General features: G+C 46.5%; 1 protein-coding gene across 13 annotated transcripts in view; it reads left to right on the top strand.

Annotated features, from left to right (window-relative positions):
- The window catches only part of CAMK2G (calcium/calmodulin dependent protein kinase II gamma), a 112,085-nt gene that overhangs the window by 2,975 nt on the left and 90,556 nt on the right, over positions 1–18,554 (top strand). The gene's annotated exons all lie outside the window — the stretch shown is intronic.

Genomic DNA, 18,554 nt, shown 5'->3' with positions numbered 1-18,554 from the left:
TGTGTTATGTCCTTGTCTGTCCTGCCAGTTGAATAGATGGATTAGCAAGGGATAGACTGAGGCGTGGAAATATGGCAGGAGGAGGAGGCAAGGATTTTTAGAAACATTTTTAGAAATCTGTTTTGCCTGATCCCTAAAAAAAAAAAAAAAAAAGGAAAGAGGGTTATCTATTTTCTCTTGTGCCAAAATATGAACTGTGATGATAAGAGCATAAGATGGCTTGAAGAAGAATTTTAATTTACTGAAGTCACACAGAAGTAACATCAGAAGCCAAGAGTGCCAGGGTGAGAAGGCTGATTGCCCCACACCTGAGCCTTGTGGAGGTACATGTGACGATTTGTTGCTTCAGTAGCTAGCCTGAGCGAAATCACATTGGGATCCAGCTGGTGTGGCTGTGTGTTGTTGGGATGGTGGTAGCAGATCCTGAGTGATTCGGTGTCCCCTCTGTGGAGTCACATGACAGTGCCTACTGGTGAAGGTGGGATATCCAATCTCTTGAGCTTGGAATATCGTATGGGAAAGGTTTGGAAGGTATCACTGCTTTGCTGATGGCCACTGATGCTGTGCTTTCTTTGCTGTGCTCCCTGTAGTGAGGAGGAAAAGTTCAGGAGAGCCATCTTCTCAGGAAGGATGGCCACAGCCAGCTCAGGGAAGGGGCCTGATAAACTGATTGCAAAGGAGAAGTTGTTTCTGTGCAGAGGAAGTAATACTGAATTAATGCTGGAGATAAGAGAATGGTGAAAAACTGCAGGATAATAGCATTAAAACAAAATTCAGAAGCGTACTAGCAAAAGCACAGAAATAGCAGATCTGATTGAGTCATTTTTTTTAAGTGTTTAGGCACCTAATGAGTTACGGAGGGAGCAATATATAGGTCCTAATTGTTTTTTTTTTTGTGTTATAGCGATGACAGTTTTATGATCCAGCAAGTAGGAGATGTGTGGGTGAATACAGCCATGTTTTGAATTAGCTTCTAGTTTTCGTACCTTCTTGTCAGTGAAATAGATTGAGGATACTAATCTAGTCCTCAGCTATCTACTTGCAGCAGCTGGCAGTGGTTTCCTTAGGAAGGTGCTGGTTTGTTAGAGCACAGGTGTGGGGAGAGCTGAGAAATGAAATGGGTTTCTGCTAATGTAGAAGAATGTCAGAAACAAGAAGCCACTGATCGTGTTTCCTTGAAGTTTAGCTGAGGGCTAAGGAATCCGTGTTTGCCACAAAAAGTGGATGGTGAGTTCAGCTGAATATATGGTTTCCTCAGTTACACAGCTGTGTTCGCTGGTAGCTCAAGACGTTAACACGAGAAGGAGTGAAATGCTTTGGTAGAAACTTAGTGAGTTCACCTTGGAACATGCTTTAAAGCACTGAGGGAAAATGCGTGCTGTTTGGACGCTGCAGCTGTAAATCAGTGATTAGAGAGATTCGATTCAGCAACCTGAAAATGAAAGTCTTGGGGAAAGGCATTTTATAGAGCTGTCTGCACAGGAGGAGAATTATGGCATTAATTCTGCAGTGCCCTGGCTATATGTTGCCTGATGCTTCCTTTCCTGGGGCTGGCACTTCTCCCTTGGAAGGCCACATCTCTGCCTGGCAGGATGCACACCCAGCGCTCTGCGGTGTGCCCGGCTGCGTGCCTGCCTTCTGGTGGACCCACCAGCCTCCACACTTGCGTCCTGCATGGGGGTTACAGCAACAGAATGACCCCTGGGTGGGGATGTGCTGCCCTGCTCCTTTCCAACTTAAACACAGCTAGGTCTGATGTCTTGTGCCTTCTCCAGCAGAATTTGAATTACCTTGACATACTCGCTGCTGCTTTCAGAGCCAGCACCGTGCTGCTGGCGAGGAGTACAGTCCATTGCAGCTTCGTGGAAGGTTTGCTACTCCAGTGCTTCCCTTGATTATGTCCAGAGAAATGGTAACAAAGCCTCTCTCTCCTTTTGCTGTGCTTTGTGTTAGCTTTGATTTTCAAGAGTGTTGGTGAAGGAATAATAAATAGATAGCTGACTGGGAAATGCTCGATAGTTTGATGCAGGTAGCTGGAAAGGAGGAAGAGGAATACTCAGGGGTAAATGGTGTGTGTTTTAAGGGTTCTCTGTTACTTGGCTTGTTTGTAAAACTGTTCTCTCAAAGAGATGAAGAGATGTGGTGCTGTTAACGGTGCTTCTGTGAAGGCAAGGAGGGTGAATGGTGCTGCTCTCTGTGAAGAGAACAACTCTGGTCTCATAAGCTTCACCTTCTGTAAAATACAAAGTCTGATGCTGAGAGTCTCGTTTCTTTTTTTGTCTGTGGTTTTCAGATGTCTGTTCTCTCTTTTATTAAATCATGTTAATCAGAGCTGGTCTAGATTAAAATTCATACTTGGGCTGTAATGAAGTATTTGTTATTATTCATATTGTGTTGATGCTTAAGACTGCCTGGTGAGTAGTATGCCAAGAACTTTAGTGTTAAATAGGGGCCAAATGCTTGTGGAAAGGGAGAGGAAGCAGACTTTACCTTAGTCAGCATTCAACTGATGTACATAAGAGCAGTGGTTATTGCTCATGGGGAAATACAATTCCTCAGACATCTGAAATTCCTATGGGACTGAACACCCAGGCTCTTACGAGAGCTATGGGCAGATGGAAGTAATAGCTGTGATTTTCTTTGGGGGGGGGGAGTTGTCTTGTGGGTGTCACCAGAATACTTGCTTCAGTGTAAAAATTCCTAGCAAGTAAAGTTCAGTTCCTGGGCAGCAAATTGCTTGCAGTGGTCAAAAGGATTGAGAGAGAAACAGTGGCTGTAGTGGCAGCAGGGAAATGTCCAGTTTCTGACCAACTGGTACTGGTGTCTTGGGTAAGAGTGAGTTTCCTAGGGCTGATAATGGAAAGCCCAGTTGTCACTTGTTTTCAGAGCAAGCATCCAGAATGTATTTAAAGAAATAGTCCTGTGCTGGAAGGAAGTAGGCAGAGCTCTATCCTGCGATAATTCTTAGCACGTTGTTTGTACGCAGTGTGTAATGACCTTACCAGCACCTGCAGTGGGACAGCATTGTTGGTCCCTTTTTTGGTGTGCTTGGGCATACTCTGTATGTATTACTTCAACTGGTAATATTTCTTTGCTGCTGTAAATCTGTATCTTTCAACTCCTCCAAGTGGCAGCTTTTGAAATAAAATGCAAAGCAGCTATTTGGAAAGTGAGACCCCTTTGCCGCTTCTTCCCTGCTGTGCCTTTGCTTTTGCTTGTGGAATTTGGAGGTGGAATCTCTTCCCGATTTCCCATCTCTCCAAATTTGTAAATTAGAAGAAAATTTGCAGCCTACCCAGTTATTTTGTTGTTGTTCCTGCAGGAGATTATGTGGATTGTGGGAGGAGCAGGGAATTACTTCTATGTATCAAATCTCACCAGGAAAAAGCACTCATGATGGTTCTAATTCAGTTTTTTGTTTGTTTTGTTTGTTAAGCAGCTCTCTTGTCCTGTGCTTTCAGTACCAGAGTGGTTGTTGATTTCAGCTTTCTGGAGATGTCAGTAGTAGTTCCCCTGGCTGCTCAAACACTGAGCTTGTGTGCTACAAAGGAAGTTTAGCAGCGTCACTCAACTCCCTCTGCTGTGATGTGCTTTGCAACTGCTCTCCACCTGCCCTTGGGTCAGGGCTCTGGGGCTGCCCTCCAGCCCCAAGGAATCCGGTGTGGTGGTTCTTGGCTGTGCACACAGTGCTGCACTGCAGCCTGCTGTGAGTGTGTGCGGCTGCACGGGGAGCCTGGTGTGCTGGTCGCAGACGGCCGAGGCAGAGATCTGAGCTCATATGGGAGTATCCTGTGATAGGTGTCCTCTGCCTGCATGTTTTGGTGGGCTGGGGACAAACGTCCTTTCTTGCAGAGGACAGCAGATTAAACAGTGGCTGCCCAGCCGTGCTTGCTGAGCAGCCAAATCAGTGCTGGTCACTGAAGTGGGAGAGGAGCTGCCCTTCTGACATGGGTCTTAAAGCATTCACAAAGTGCTTCTGTGTGTCCCGTGCTTCTCCTCCTCTCTCCAGCTCAACAGCAGGCTGAGAGATGCTCTGCCCAGGGAGCACAGAGATGAGCTGCAGTGATACGTAGCAGAATGGAAGCCGAGGGGGCCGCATGCCTGCACCATAAGCTGCAGCCCAAAGATCCCCCAGCAGCCTGCAACACCCCTGGGAGGGGGCTCAGCCAGCACATGTCACTGGAGGACGTGTCCCTCGGAGAGCTGCCCGGAGGAGGGATGTGTGTGAGGAGAGACCCTAGCCTGGGGGGTGCTGGGTCTGGAAGCGGCACAGGGTGTGGGGGAATGCAGGAGGCAGCCTGGCTTCTCACCTGCCTTGGTGTGATGGAGCACGTGGGGTGGCATCAGAAAGGAGGGAGGTGGTGAGAGCGGGAGCACAGTTCGTCCTGCAGCCGTGAGCTGGCTTCCTCACACTGTGGATTTCAGTGATGGCTGGGGTTACCCCAGGTTGCCTCTCAGTTTACACTGTATATTTTATAAAGTATCTGGAACAGAGCAGACAGGATTTCAGCTCGTGTCTGCTTTTTCTGTGGTCACATTGAGTATTAAATTTCCGGCATTAACAATGGGGGGGGGCAGTGGGCACCCAGATTGGGCAGGAGCTCCCAGAGCTGCAGTGTGAGCGTGGGGAAAGGGGCTTGGTGAGAGTCAGGTTTCTCATTCATGCAGTGTATCCTGGATTTGTGTGGGGCAGAGAAGTGATTAGAGTAATTCCAGCACATGTCCAGAAGCCCTCAATTCTACAGCATTTGCCCTGATCAGCAAATAGTGGAAATATTTCCAGGTGTCCCTCAAGTGAGGGGTGGGATGCTGAAGCCCAATGTTTGGAGAGGGCAAAGCTGCCCAAATTCCCTGTGAGAAGGGCACAGTGCAAGAGCTGGTGGTGACTGTTACTCATTCTGGAGAGCAGCATAGAATCTTCAATCTTAAAACTGTGTCTTTCTTTGTCTGAATGGTACTAAAACCATCAGCACCAAAGCGGACCCATCCATGGATCGTGAAGAATTTACGGAGATAATATAAATATTTTTTCCCTGGCCAGCCTCCATGAAATGTAGGGTTATTAACACAACTATTTGCAAGAGAGGTCAGTGGCAACTTTGTCCCCTTCTACTCCCCTGAACGATTTTAGTTTTTCTGATCCTGTAAACTGGGTGAATACAGTTGTTAAGAGGAGAGCACCCTAATGTAAAATGAAATCTCTCTCCACTTTGCCATCTTTAAACATCATTGGTCTGCCATGTGTAATGATAAAACCAAGGTGTCATCTGCTTTTGTTAATTCCTGCCTGACACCTGTTCTGGAGTTTCAAGTGTGGTGTCTTTTTCTCCATGTTTTCTTTTTGCTCCTCCTTTCCTTTAGGGCCCTGTGAGTTAGGCTGACTGCAGGTTCCTTTTTTACTTTCTTAGACTGACTATCTACTTAAGTATCGCTGTGTGCTGCTCTTGTGGCTGCCCAAGCATTGTGGTGTGGCTGCCTGTGTGACTTCTGGAGAACAGTGGTAGAACACTTCTGAAGAACTGGGCTGGCAGCATCTTGGAAATGACCATTTTTCAGCACTGAGAACTGAACAGCTTTCAGCTGAAGTTTCAGCTGAAGAACAATGGGGCATAAATTCTTCTTCTGGGGAAATTGAGTCTTCAGTTGTAAGGTTTTGTTTCCACATAGCTTTTTCTACTTGTTCTGTCCAGTTCACTTTTTCTTCTGTTTTCATTTTTGAGCTTGTTTTGAATGTCCAGTTTTCTGATGTGTGTCAGTTAACAGTAATTCTGGACGTCAGTAATGCTTTTACTGCAAACGTAACTTTAGTGATACTGCTTTATCCTCCTTCCCTCCCAGCTGGAGTTCCAGAATCCTTATTGCTCTTTGAGGTGAGTGGATGAGGGAAGTTGGTGATTGTGCAAGTGGTGAATTCCTGACAACCCTGGGAATAGTTGAGGGATGTCCGGAGAGCTGGTTAGTGTTTGTTGCCTGTCAAGAAAGGAAGAGATAACCGTGGCTCTGCTCTGGAGCCTGACTCTCCTGATTCTGGCAGAGGCAAAGAGGAGAATTTCCCATCTCTGAGATGGGTAAACATGATGACCTTTCAGAGAATGCATGTGTGCATGTAGATGTGATACTGTACTCTCAGCACTTTTGCATTATGTTCTTGAGGGCAGGTTACACATCTCTTGGAAGCAGTGAGCTGCTGTTCTGGTACGTCCATCCAGATTTCCCATTCTGAGCTCACCATGCTCTGGGCTGTCCTCTTGTTACCATGGCTGGAGTTTCCTCAGCAGCGACACTGGGATAAGGCTGAGCTCCTGTCCTGGTGCTGAGAAAGGTGCTAACCAGCTTTTCCGTGGCACTGGAAGCCAATGCTGGTTAGATGCTAAACACAAGCTCCTTTTTTCTGGGGGAGATGAGGTACCATCTCCTTCTAAAGAGCTGTTAATGTGCTTCTGTCAGAGTCCCAGAAACTGAGCTGAGAGCTGTGCTGACGAAGAGTAGCCATTGTGGGAATGAAGACCAAGTTAATGTAAAAGAAAAACACAAGCAGTGCCAGCAGCTCACTGCAGAAGGAAGGTGCCCACAGAGATGAGGCTGGGAGCAGGCACTGCTCTGCAGGCCAGTGGGGCTGCATGGGGTGGCGGTGCAACTTGGGAGCAGCTGTGCCTGCTGGGCAGAGCTGCTGCCTTATCTCTGGGGGCTGTTGCCATGATGACTGTGGCAAACAGGGACTGAAAAATTTACCAGATGCATGTGAGCCAAAGGATTAAACTTTCTCATAGGTGGGAAGGGAGGGAGGAGGGCGGGTGACGATGTATTTACGAAGGACAGCATCCTAGTGAGAAACACCAGGCTCGCTATCCATTAGCCACTGGAATGGTGGGGGGGGCAAGGACAGACATTCCTCCTGCTGTCTTGTGCCTGTGAGTGTCCAGACCCAGCACTGGGTAGTGCTGGAGAGGGTGGTGAATGCATCCTGCTTTTACTGGTAGGATTTGCATTATCCAGATATCTGAGAAGTAAAAAGTGGGAAAAGTCTCCATTTCTTACACCGGTCTCTTATTTTGTTCCTTGTACCCACAAACAGATGCAGTAGCCTACCTTGTTCTTGGAGATTTTCTGCATTGGAGTTGGTGCAAATAATTGAGTTTTGTTGTTGCCTGCAGGTTTCAGCCTATTGAACATGAACCCATTTGGCCTGCATGGGTGGTATTGGTAGTGCAAGGCTGCTGCCATTGTCAGAGTCTGATGCAGAACCATATCAGTACCATTAGTGCTCGAGCTGGTCTTGACCCTGTGTGCTGCTGTTGTCTGCTCTGTGGACCGATCCGGAGTGTGTTAGGGGCTGGCAGCTGGCTGGGGAGCAAGGAGCTGATGATGGGGGTGTCTGCACCCAGTGCCCATGTCTCAGTGTCCCATCACTCAGAAGGTGGTGCCGTGTGGCATTACTATGAGCTTGCAGGGTGCCATTCTGCAGTTTGCTTCAGGAGAGACAAACCTCATTTTGCCTAGCAAAACTCTCGCCAACAGTACACACATTAGCCTAAAATGTTTGCCTATGGACTTAGCAAGATAGAATTATAGTAATTAAAACCAGTGTCACTCTAGAAGGGCTTCTTCAACTTACATAAGAACACTTATTTATGAAATGAGAAATTAATATATATGGAAATTAGCTGTATATGTTTTTCCCACCAGCCCAACTGCCAGTGGACTTTTTAAGTTCTTGTGAGTAAGGGCTGCAAATGAGAACAAGGTCCTGAAAATTTGTGGGAAGGACTCTTTTCTCTCCCCTCACTTCCAGCTCTCTTGTAGGCAATTAGCTGGGGTAGGCTGCGACTTGTCTTCTGGAGTAGCAGCATCTGGAGGTGCTTTATCTTCTGCTCTACAGTGTCAGTTGCAGTCAGCTCACTGATGTGAACTTGTAAGGAGGGGCTCTTCTCAATGCCAAGGAAGCAGTGAGAGAAGCGTTCTGACACTGCAGCCCAAAATCTGAGGTGAAAAAGGGGGAGAAGAGCTAGCGATCTTTAAAGGCACCTTTCCTTTCCTTGAGCATCAGGTAGCTCAGTGGGTGATTTTTATCATGACTTCTCTTGAAGGAGGTTATTTTCTGAAGCTGTTGCTTTGCTCCAGATGTGCCCTAAGTCCCAGAAGGGCTTGCAGCTGGGCTCATTTCTGGGTGAGGGCCTCCTTACCTGTGCAGCAGAATATAGCTGGTGTGTGAAGCTCCTGCTGCTCCAGGAAGCGTGTGTTGAGCCTGCAGGTGTGCTCGCTGCCAGAGCCTACTTTCAGGCACCTGCCTTGAGATGTGACTTGAGAGGGGGATAGTCCAGTGCTTTCTCTGGGCCACACTTATTAGATGCACATTTCAAATAGCATGGGTGCCCTGGAAGCTTTTGCAAGGAAAACAGCTTGTTAAACCTTTTCTTGTTTTGGTTTCCAGTGCTTGCCAAATACACTTAGCATTTCTACTGCAGCAGAGCAGCTGTCATTCTGAAAATGTGTATCTTATTTTTTTCCACTCCCCTTGTATCAGAGCATATAACATTTCATGGGTGATGGGCCAAGAAATCACCCATGATGGGTGAAGAAAAAAATAGATGTGGAAGAAGTAAGTTGTGTTTAGCACTTCCTATAGCTCATCAGGAGGGCTGCTCTGGGCTGGTGCTGTCTGCTGCCCACTGATGCCAAGCAGGGCTCCCTTCTGTGCAGTGCCCAGAGAGGCGGTATGCTGTTAAGTTCACTTTTGCCTGCCTCAGGGCCTCTCCATGTAAGCTTTGGATATCAAATGTCCTCTGTTGAGATTGTGTTGGAGAGATTAGAAGTGTTAAAGTTGCGCAGCTTTTGTTTATGAGCAGTGCCAATGCAGGGACAAAGCTGGTGCATGATGGATGTGCTTCTTTAGTGCAAGTCAAAGCAGTGATTCATAGATCTCGTGTTACTTTAAATATTCCTGATTTTTGGACTGCAGGCTTGAGAAGTGGCTCCCAGCTCTGCCCATTTTGGTCTTATTTGAATGTCATCTGGGCTAGAATCTGCCAACTCTGCAGATTAGGATATTGTGTTGTGCCTACTGCTTGTTAGGAAGTCGTCCAGCTGAAAATTTTCAGCGTTGCCTGATCAGTGCTGTGCAATGATCCGCTGTCATCTCTGTCTGTGTCTGAATTAGCCCTGCACTTAGCGTGGATGGTGCAGAGGAGCGAAGTGCTGGTTAGCTTGTCCTCAGCGTGGAAGCACTTTGACAGCAGCAGACAGGATGCCTCGCCTCACGGCGTGTCTCTCTTCTCCAGACAGTGAAGCTCAGCATCAGAGATGTGAAAAAAGGGGAGCAAGGTGGTTTGCCTTCTTGATAACCATTATCAAATACTGCTGACAAGTGCAGGTGGCTCTGGCCGCTGCTAGCAGTTGCTGCAGCGCTGGTTACCCAGCTTTAAGGAAGCGCATTATGCCGTGTTAACTCCTTGTGGCTGTGCACACACTGCATCTTCACAGTTCTGAAGCTGAGCTGTAAAAGCTTTCCCTGCCACCACCTCACAAATGGTCAGCAAGTTCCTTGGCTCTCACAGGCTTTTCAGCCTGCCCATCTCCCTGATGGAAGTATGAACTGTTAACTGTGGAGGTTTTTTGTATGTGAAAAACAGTGAAAACTCCTTCCTTGTGTTGAAAAAGCAACTCAGGTCTCACCTATGAAGTTAGCTTATCTGGAGGGGCAGTGGGGGATGAAATGGGAACAAGGAAGTCTCCAGCTCCATTAAGCCAGAGGAATTTATGTTCTTCCTTCCGCATCTCTGGATTCCTGGATCCTGCAGTGCAGTGAATTGGCGCTGCTAGGACCTCCCTGCCGCACGCTCACCTCGCCTGCTCAGCAGCTGCTCCATCCAAACCCACCAGCACCTGCTGGGAGCAGCAATGGGGAGAAGGAAGGAGCTGCTGCCCAGGGCTGAGCTCCCTCGTTGGGATTCTTATGTGCTGAGCCATGTGTGCTTCAGGACCCTCTGTATGCAGCTGGATTGAGGTGGGGAGGCCGGAGCTCTTACTGGGATCAGTCACAATCTGTGTGCAGGAGGGGCTGTCTGTGTGGCCACACCACTTCGGAGCAGCTCTGTGCCCTCCTGACTCTCTCACTTCATGTCCACTTTAAGAGGGTTCATCTGCAATGCAGCTGTTAGTGGGGAAGTTCTGTAAATCAAGAGGGAGTGAGTGCGAGCCAGCCTGCAGTCGTGGCTGGGTTTTCAGCACAGCCTGGGCAGACTTGCTCACAAAGGCTTCTGCAGGAGGAGGAGGAAGGGGCAGCAGCACGGTGCAGATGGTCACCTCCCCCCCCCAAGCCTTGCGTGTCTGTGCTTGCACCCTGTGCTCAGCAGCTGGAAAAGTACAATGGGCAGCAGCCTCGGAACTGGAAAATCCTGTCGTGCTTTTCCCCTCCTTGCTTCACTGTCACAGTCTCACCAGGTGTTTGCTTAGGGCCGTTCCTGTCAGGACGCCTTCATAGCACATACTTCTTACACAGGATGTCCTGTTGCAGTTCAGTCACTGAGCTTCTGCACATGACTCAGAGAGGCACGGAGGCCTCGTCAGCCATGTCTGTATGGCTGTTTGGTGCCTTGCTGCCTGGCATCACAGCCTTGCTTACTGGAGGAGTAGGGAGAGCAGGGAAAGGGTGTGTGTGGACCACTTGTGCCTGGGAGCTCTTGTGGGATTTCTTGCGGCTCCTGGCCACGTGTTTTTGAGGGTGTTCTGGTGGAGAAGAGCCCTCTGGCTTCTGCATTGAGGGAGCTGGGAATCAGGACCCTCACGGGGACCTTCAGGGCTGGAGCTGGGAAAACAGTGCCCGTGCCCTTCTGCAAAGACAGCAGCTGTGGGAGAGCCCTGCTGCTTCTGCTGGTGCTGAACAGGCAAGATTGCCTCCCTTGCTGCATGTTCAAGTGATCTGGGCAGACTTTTCTATGGAGTTCAATCTCAATTTCTTGATTACCACTTCAGAAAGTCATTGGTGATACAGGAGAAACAGTTGCGTAATTTACCACCTGCTTTTTCTTCTCTATTTTCCTTCTCTCCTGTTTGTCTGGGCATTCATTGTCCTTCCTGCAATAACTGAATTGTGCGAACCATGTTTAAGCAGTGTTCCCTCCCCTTTTGCTGGGGGACTGGCTGACTTGTTGTAAGAAGTTATTTTTAGGGTTTGCTTCCTGGGATATTCTACCCGTGGCCAGTTATGGTGATGAAAATGTCACTGAGACGTATAAAGGACTCCCAACTCATTGCTAGCGTGCCTGATCTTTCTGTTGTAATGGTGCTCATGGGAGGCGAGAGTCCCTTCCCACTGTATCACCTGTGATTAGGGAGACAGACACAATGACTCTGCAGTGCGACTCCTGTGAAAAGGACAAGAGCTTCTACCCTAAGTGTTGTGCTGAAACTGAATTGGCCTGGGAGGGGAAAGAAAAGAGAGAAAAGGAAAAAAAAAATAAAAGGAGAGAGGGAAAAAAAGGGTTATCTTGAGTGCACTGGAGTTTTTCTGCCTCATCCTTTTTTCTACATAGGGGTGTCAGTGCTGCAGAGCTGTTTGTCACTACACAGAGCTGTCCCTAACAGGCCATTTGCTCCTTGTACTGGATGTATTGGATTGCACTGAGTTGCTGCCAAAAGCCTAGAGCAGGCCAGAGCAGGAGGTGTGTGCTTTTTCTTTTTACATGCCTCTGCTGCCTCCCACCCCAGATCTGCTGCCTGAGCACCTGAAAACAGTTGATCTTTATGGCAGCTATCTCCAGCTCGCACAGCATGAGTGCAGTACAGGAGCACTGCAGAGCTCAACAAGGCCATGGGCTAGCAATGTGTGTCCCCCGGTGCCGGCACTGACTTCAGGAGCATCTGCCTCTTTTTCTAGTTCACTTCGCAGTATCGCAGCCAGTCCATTCCTTTTCTTTCCTTTTCTTCAGGAAATGAAACTCAGGAGGGCCCTTCTAAATGGAGTTACTGAGGTTTTGGGGATGGAAAGGCACTGGGTTTCCAGATGGGTTTCAGAGGAAGAGATTGCTTGAGTATGGCTCCTGAGGCTGGAGTTGCTGCTGAGAAGAGTGCATGCATGCAGTGTGTCAGAGCTGCGCTGTGTGGACGGGACCTACATCACTCCTGTGTGGAGCAGAACCTAGAGCGCCTTTGGATCGAGGCAGCAGGGAGCTGTAGCTTGGTTTTCAGGCCTAGTGCCACTGGGCCATGGTAAAGGACAGTGGCCTCACCTCAGCAGTGATGCCATGTCAGGGACATGCAGGGCCCTGCCAGCTGCTGCAAGGGAGGAGTGGCTGTGAGAGTGCTGGGGAATGCTGCCCTCAGCTTGGTGGTGTCCTCAGGGCTAGCAGAGCTTACAGACCACTCTGTGTGTATTTTTTTAAGTCATCCTTCTTTTCAGAGCTGCTTTACTGAATTCTAACTTCTTAAAGTCACCTTGCTATTTTGTTTCCTGGCAGTAGCTTGAAGTACCTGTGCGTGGCACATGCAGGATCAAGTTTTTAGACTCCTCTGGGGCTACAAGCTACTGCAGTGTCTTTTTGTTTCCCCTTTCTCCATGTTCTTGACCATTGGGTGGACTTAGTGACATGTGGTGCATTTTGCCCTTCCGTATTGAGGCGTTTCGGTGCTTCTGCTGTATGTGATGTTGGATGGGACACATTTGTGTTTCAAGTCCTCTCTCTGTGAGGGTTCTTGGTAGCTATGTATTTACAGCTTTCTCTGCTTAGTTTAAAGTTGTCCTAGTATTGCATAGGGAACTTGTTCTTAAAATGGTTGGCTTGGACTTTCTTTTCTTTCTTCTTAATTATTCTAATCCCCTGAAACTTGGTTTTTCATCTTGTTGTCAGAAGAGCCTATTTTCACAGGTATTATCTCTTAAAGAGGAGTCATTCAGCACTTGGGTGCAAAGCCATTCATCTATGATTCCAAGAGGATACTGCGTTTAGTTGGCTCCTGGAGTACATGATACCAGAATCAAGGCAGCATTTCCAGCATTCCTCCTTCTCTTAACTGGTTGGAATAGCTGGAAAAGAAGTGGTGAATACTGACTTGTGTGGACACAGGTCCTACCACCACACCTCATGCAGTATAGAAAGGCTTTCTGCTTAATTCCAGTGTTAGGAGTACATGCAAATTCTGTGCTTTTGTTTCTTTCCCAAGCTTCATTATTTGGGTTCATACTTCATATCCTTGATTTATTCAAGAGAAGTCCACGTGTTTGATAACCAGTGATAAGTATGGCATTTTATTTAAGAGTTGCACTGCACAGGCATTGTGATGGAAGTCTGAGGGCTGGATGCTGTACCTTTGTGGGCTTGGACAGCACTGATGGTGACTTCTAAATGTAAATGTGTCAAGGTTGTATGAGAAGGAGCTTGCATAGCTACTCCTGCCTGGAATCCATATGGATTCAGTTCTTGTCTTGTTAAAGGTGGAGTTGTAATGTGTGTCCCCTTCCAGGTTGGGTTTTTCCAAGTTTTTGTTAGGGATTTGCTCGCTTTTGGAAATGATTGGATGTTTAGCTCTGTTCTCCAAGGGACTGATTTCCACTTCTGCCTCCATTGTCCTCCCTGTATTCTTTTGTCCCCTATATAAAAGAAGGCTCTTTGCTATGTTTTGCTCCTCTGCACCACAAGACCACTATGTGTACCTTGAGGCCACTAGGAAAGCAGTGTTTTATTCCTTTATTTGTATTTCTTCCTTAGCCACATACTCTCAGTCCTGCTATGCTGTTCCCCTCACCATCTACCTAATGAATCAATATTCATCCTCTGTCTTCCCAGTCCTGCTATTGGGGAAGTAAGCATTAGCACTGTTTTACACTTAGAGAAACCAAGAGAGATGCAAATGTTCAGGTGCTTACCAGCACACTTGGACTCTTTTCCTAACTTGTTAAGAATTATTGCCAAGTCTTATTCTTTGCTGTAACAGTGATGTGGAGAGCATTGGTAGAGAAAGGACTGCAGGCATTTTGGAGGAAATAATGTGAGCTAAAGCATACAGTATTAACTAGAGTCCTCTAGTTCTGTGGGTATTGGGATAAGATTTTGTCATATTCCCTGTACTGTTTTTCCCTTTGATTTGCTTATTGCTTATGAAGTACAATGCTGAAATACACAGTCTTCAGCATGCTGTATCTGTGAGTTTGGACTTGCTACTGTTCTGTTATTTTTCTAAGCAATAAGAGGGAGTTTGAAAACTAGAGGTAAACACAGTTTGTACAGAAGGCTTTTTTACAGGTGGCAGTGAACAGGATGCGTTTGTTAAGACTAATCATAACAAGTGAAATAAATCACCTGGATGGAAAACGTTAGCGGTGAGTGTTGGTCACAGCTGCAGGAACTGGGGTGGTAACAGCTGCAGTGGGTTGCTCCCTGGAAGGGGTGAAAATGAGATGGCAAAAATGAGAACTTGGATCGCAAGGATCTAAAGGAGTTGCACTGCCAATAAATATAATTTGTAACTAAAATCAGCAACTTCACTTGAGAGTGAAAATAAGAGCTATCTTAGGATGAAAATTCAGATAAATCCTAAAAATGGGTTAATTTAAGGATCTAAGTAATTGGGCCAGTTGTGAAAAAGTAAATTATGGGACGCTGTCAGGAAACAGTTCCCTTTCCCTGCTCGCTGTGTCTCTAGCTAACTAATCAGCATGTTAGTACGATGGCTTCCTACCTCCTGGAGAACTTGGAAACGTTTGCCTTAATGTATGGCTAAAGCACTTGAAGTCTTTCTGAAAGAAACAGCTGTAGATGCACAAGGTATACTGCTGCAAGCCCTCCTGATCGTGTGATAGCGTCAAGCTAGTATGAAGTCTTCAAGAATGTAACATCCTTTGCCACCCAGGGAGTGGATGGGTTTAAGAAGATTACTGTTAGCTCGTCAGAAGGAATAATTAGAAGTTACGGGACAGAGCTGAAGAGCTGTCATTAGTTGAAAGCTGTTTCTGAGTAGCAAATAAAAAGTGGGAGGGAATGACCATAAAGTTATTCTGTACTTAATAATGTATGTGCAAGGGATACTGCTCTTGTGTGAACCAGCAGGATTCAGTCTGTCTTTATCGGGCAGTTAGAAAGCATGCTGCAGGGCTGTGGGAAGGAGTATCTGTGTGAGGGGGAGCTGAGGGAAAAGGAAAATCCTAAGGAGGGGTGGAGTGTGCTAAAGGTTAATTAAAGTGTGCTGCGGAAACTTGTTAGATGTTCTTGTGTGCCCTTTCCGTAATAAGAGACGAATTTGGTTATGCAACAAATTGAAAATTTATCTTTTCAATAATTCATTTCAAACTTGCTGCCTTGAGACGCATATCATAGATAGAAAAAAGGGATGAGGAACTTGTGTGTAATTAAAGTCAGCATATGTGAAAAGGAATTCTTTTTAGAAAAAGTGGAGGCTTACAGTCTTATTTCTTCAGGTTATTTATGTTTGGCACTGGGAGATTAATCCCTTTTCTCCTTTATATGAGGTGACTGGGGCAGCCCTGAAACAAACACAGATTGCTGTCTCCTTTATTTGCAATTGCTCTGTCCTCCATTTCAGGAAAGAATACAAGATTTCCCCTGCCTCATGCTTCCCTCTGGAGACAGACCCTTTCCCAGCACCACAGCAGGAAAGTGGAAAATGAGGAAAGGGATGGAGGTTGGACTCCAGCACTGACAGTGATCTCCGCTATGGCTTGATAGGGGAAAAAATAAAAGCACAGGAAGGACATCCAGTCAGGAGCCTTTTTCAGTTGGTCTTTTCTGCCATCTGGCTGTCCTAATGTTCCAGCATGTTGTGAGTTGAATTGATTCTGTTCTACCTGAATTAGCAGGTTTCAGCCACTGTTGGTTAGGGAATGTGAGTCAAAATGAATTAGTGGTCTGGCAATGAGGAGTATTTAATTTAACAGCTCTGAGAACTGACCGCTGTGGCTTGACTTTCCTTGCTCTTGGAATCTGTGTCCGTCTTCACTTTAATTTTAGCTTTTCCTTCGTCTTTAGCATGTTGAGTGGGCGATTGAACTAGATGATCACTAGAGGCTCCTTCCAGCCTCTTCCATTCTAGGATTTCATGAAAATAGAATGCTAGTGAGAACTCGTGCTTTCAGGCAGACCTAGGCTAGCTCTATTTCATATCGGTTTTTGGCCTCCAAGACACAAAATTTCAGTGGGACTGTAGGGATTTGGGTGTTTGTTTTGTTTTGTTTTCGTTTTCTAATATTTTTTTTTTGCTGTTTTTTCTTTTTTTTTTCCCCTCTAGTAAAGGGAGTAGAGAGAAGATAGTAAAGGGAAGGCTTCAGGAACGTAGCATCCTATGATGCTGATTTTAGAAACTACATAGCACAGTTGTAAAAAAAAAAACATTAGAAAGTATGTTCTGGTTGTGTTGTTTGGGTGTTTTTCTCATTTTCATAATTAGTAGGGAAGAGAATATTAATGCTGTGAAGCACAGTCCTGTGGGTTGCCTAGATGTAAAAATAACTGGAGCTCCAAACATTGTTCTACTTCTCTCTGGAGATGCTGGCTGTCTCTGATCGAACAGGGCTTCTACACAGGGCTAGAAGTTCAGGTTGATTTAAGTATTTGAATTGAATACATGAAGAGTGTTATTTCACACCTTCTCAGTGGCAAATGATATTACAAGTTATTAGCCGATTCAGTGCACATCTTAAGAATGTGAACTATGTACATAACTGAAAGCCCTGGCAATTCTGTGTTTTTTTTGTGGAAACACGGGAACAAATCAGACAAGGGCTTCTCCAAGAGTGGGTTTGAGCTGCTGTCCAGGCTGACTGTGCCAGGGAGAAGCGTGCCAGCTTCTGCTCTCAGTGGCACTGCAGCTTCGTAGAATTGAGAGGCATGTCCAGCCGTGCCTTCGGCACCTCCAGGAGCATGCACCGTGCCAGGCTGTGGGCTGGAGGGAGTTTGTGCTCTGGAGTCTGCCTGCCTGGGGGAGGGGGAATGTTTGTTTGCTTGCTCCTTGGAGTCGCCTGTGTGCCTGTAATTTAAGGATGTGATTGCATATTGAACATAACTGTAAAATCTGTGGTGTGATTGCTGACCCCCTAAAAGCTCTGATAGTTCATCTCAAGTGAAAAAGAAAGTTTTGAGTTTCCTAATGGTGTGTTTTAAAAGGAATTGCTTATTTTCAAGGCATGAAGTATACCTTAATTGCAAACTGGAGATCTTAAAGTCATCCCTCTCTTAAATGGTCAATTCATTTGGAATAACTGTGAACCCAAATGAAGGGCAAACAGCACTTGGATGTGAATTATCAGTGTTTATGGAAAGGCAAATTCTGTTTCCTTCCCTCCTGCCCTTGCCACAATGAGAGCATTGCTTTTGTGCAACATAAACTGCATTTAAGAATGGTCTTGTGCTTAAGAGCTTTTTATTAATGAAGCCTATTAACAATAATGAAAAATGGCAGCCTGAAAGTGCAGAGCTAGTCAGAAAAATGATTGTCCCAGAATGACAGGATGGCTGTGTACTTTTTCTTGGCTTAATTAATTTGGAGTGGGGAGGGGACTGTGGTCTCGGCCATGAAGGGAACTGTTCTCCTACAGACGTGTCCACAGGGTCCAGCTCGTGCTGGGAGCTGGTGGTGCTGGGGCTCCCTGTGCCACAGCTTCCTGGGCTGACCCCCACTGAGCCTGCAATGGGGATGGCCTTTGGCTCAGCAAGGTGAGCAATGGCAGGTCCCAGCTTCATATCTATTAGAAGGAGCAGCTCTGACTCAGCAGCACAGAGCAGTTGTGTGGAATAGAAAAGTGACGCTTTCACATAATTATTCATCTGGCTATGTTTGTGTTGTGTGTTGCCACCTCCGCATCATGTGCTGTTTTAGTTGGGAAGGATACGCATTGCTTTTCAGTGCATGAATAATTCTGCTTAAGGAAAGGGGATCATTGGCAGTGACTATATTGAATTAAAAATACGAAGAAATGTTCCCACCACATTCCTGCTTAGGAGAATGACACAAGATGACTGCATGGATGATGCCTATTCACGTGAATAAACAGCCAGACATTACAGAGGCAGTGCAGAAGTGGAAGCTCCCTTTATCTCCCAGCCTTGCCATCCTCCTACTCTGTGCTATACCCACACGTCTGCACTAGTAATTTTCTTTTGAGATAGGACAGCCTGCCGTGGCACACTGCTGGCTTGGAATAGCTTCACCTGATATGGGACCAACTTGCCCATCCTCACTGAAGAGGATTTCTGTGCTTGTTCTTGTATTCCTGTTTGTGCTGTGTTCTTCTTAAGAAATAGGAGCTTCAGGAGTTACAGGGATTCTGTGCCCTTGGAGGATTTTCATGGTGTAGCACGGTTTTAGGGCAGACAGGAGATCATTTTATATCAAGACAGTGATTTTTCTCTTCTGAAGGAAGCATTGTTTGCTGGTGAAGGCTGGAAGGAAACGATTTCTTGGCTCTGTACTGTGAGTGTCAAACTTTTTGGGTTGCCTGGCCTATGCTGAGTGTCTTGGGAGTTGTCTTGAGCCAATGCTCTGGTTGTTGCTGAGTGTGCACCTAGGGTTGGGCCTCTCAGCAGCCACATCCTTGGTAGAGCAGAGAG

The sequence above is a fragment of the Cyrtonyx montezumae genome, unplaced genomic scaffold (assembly GCF_038088225.1).
Source record: "Cyrtonyx montezumae isolate F1298 unplaced genomic scaffold, pur_monq_1.0 scaffold_4, whole genome shotgun sequence".
Taxonomy (NCBI): domain Eukaryota; kingdom Metazoa; phylum Chordata; class Aves; order Galliformes; family Odontophoridae; genus Cyrtonyx; species Cyrtonyx montezumae.
This window is presented reverse-complemented; position numbering and strand designations above follow the sequence as displayed.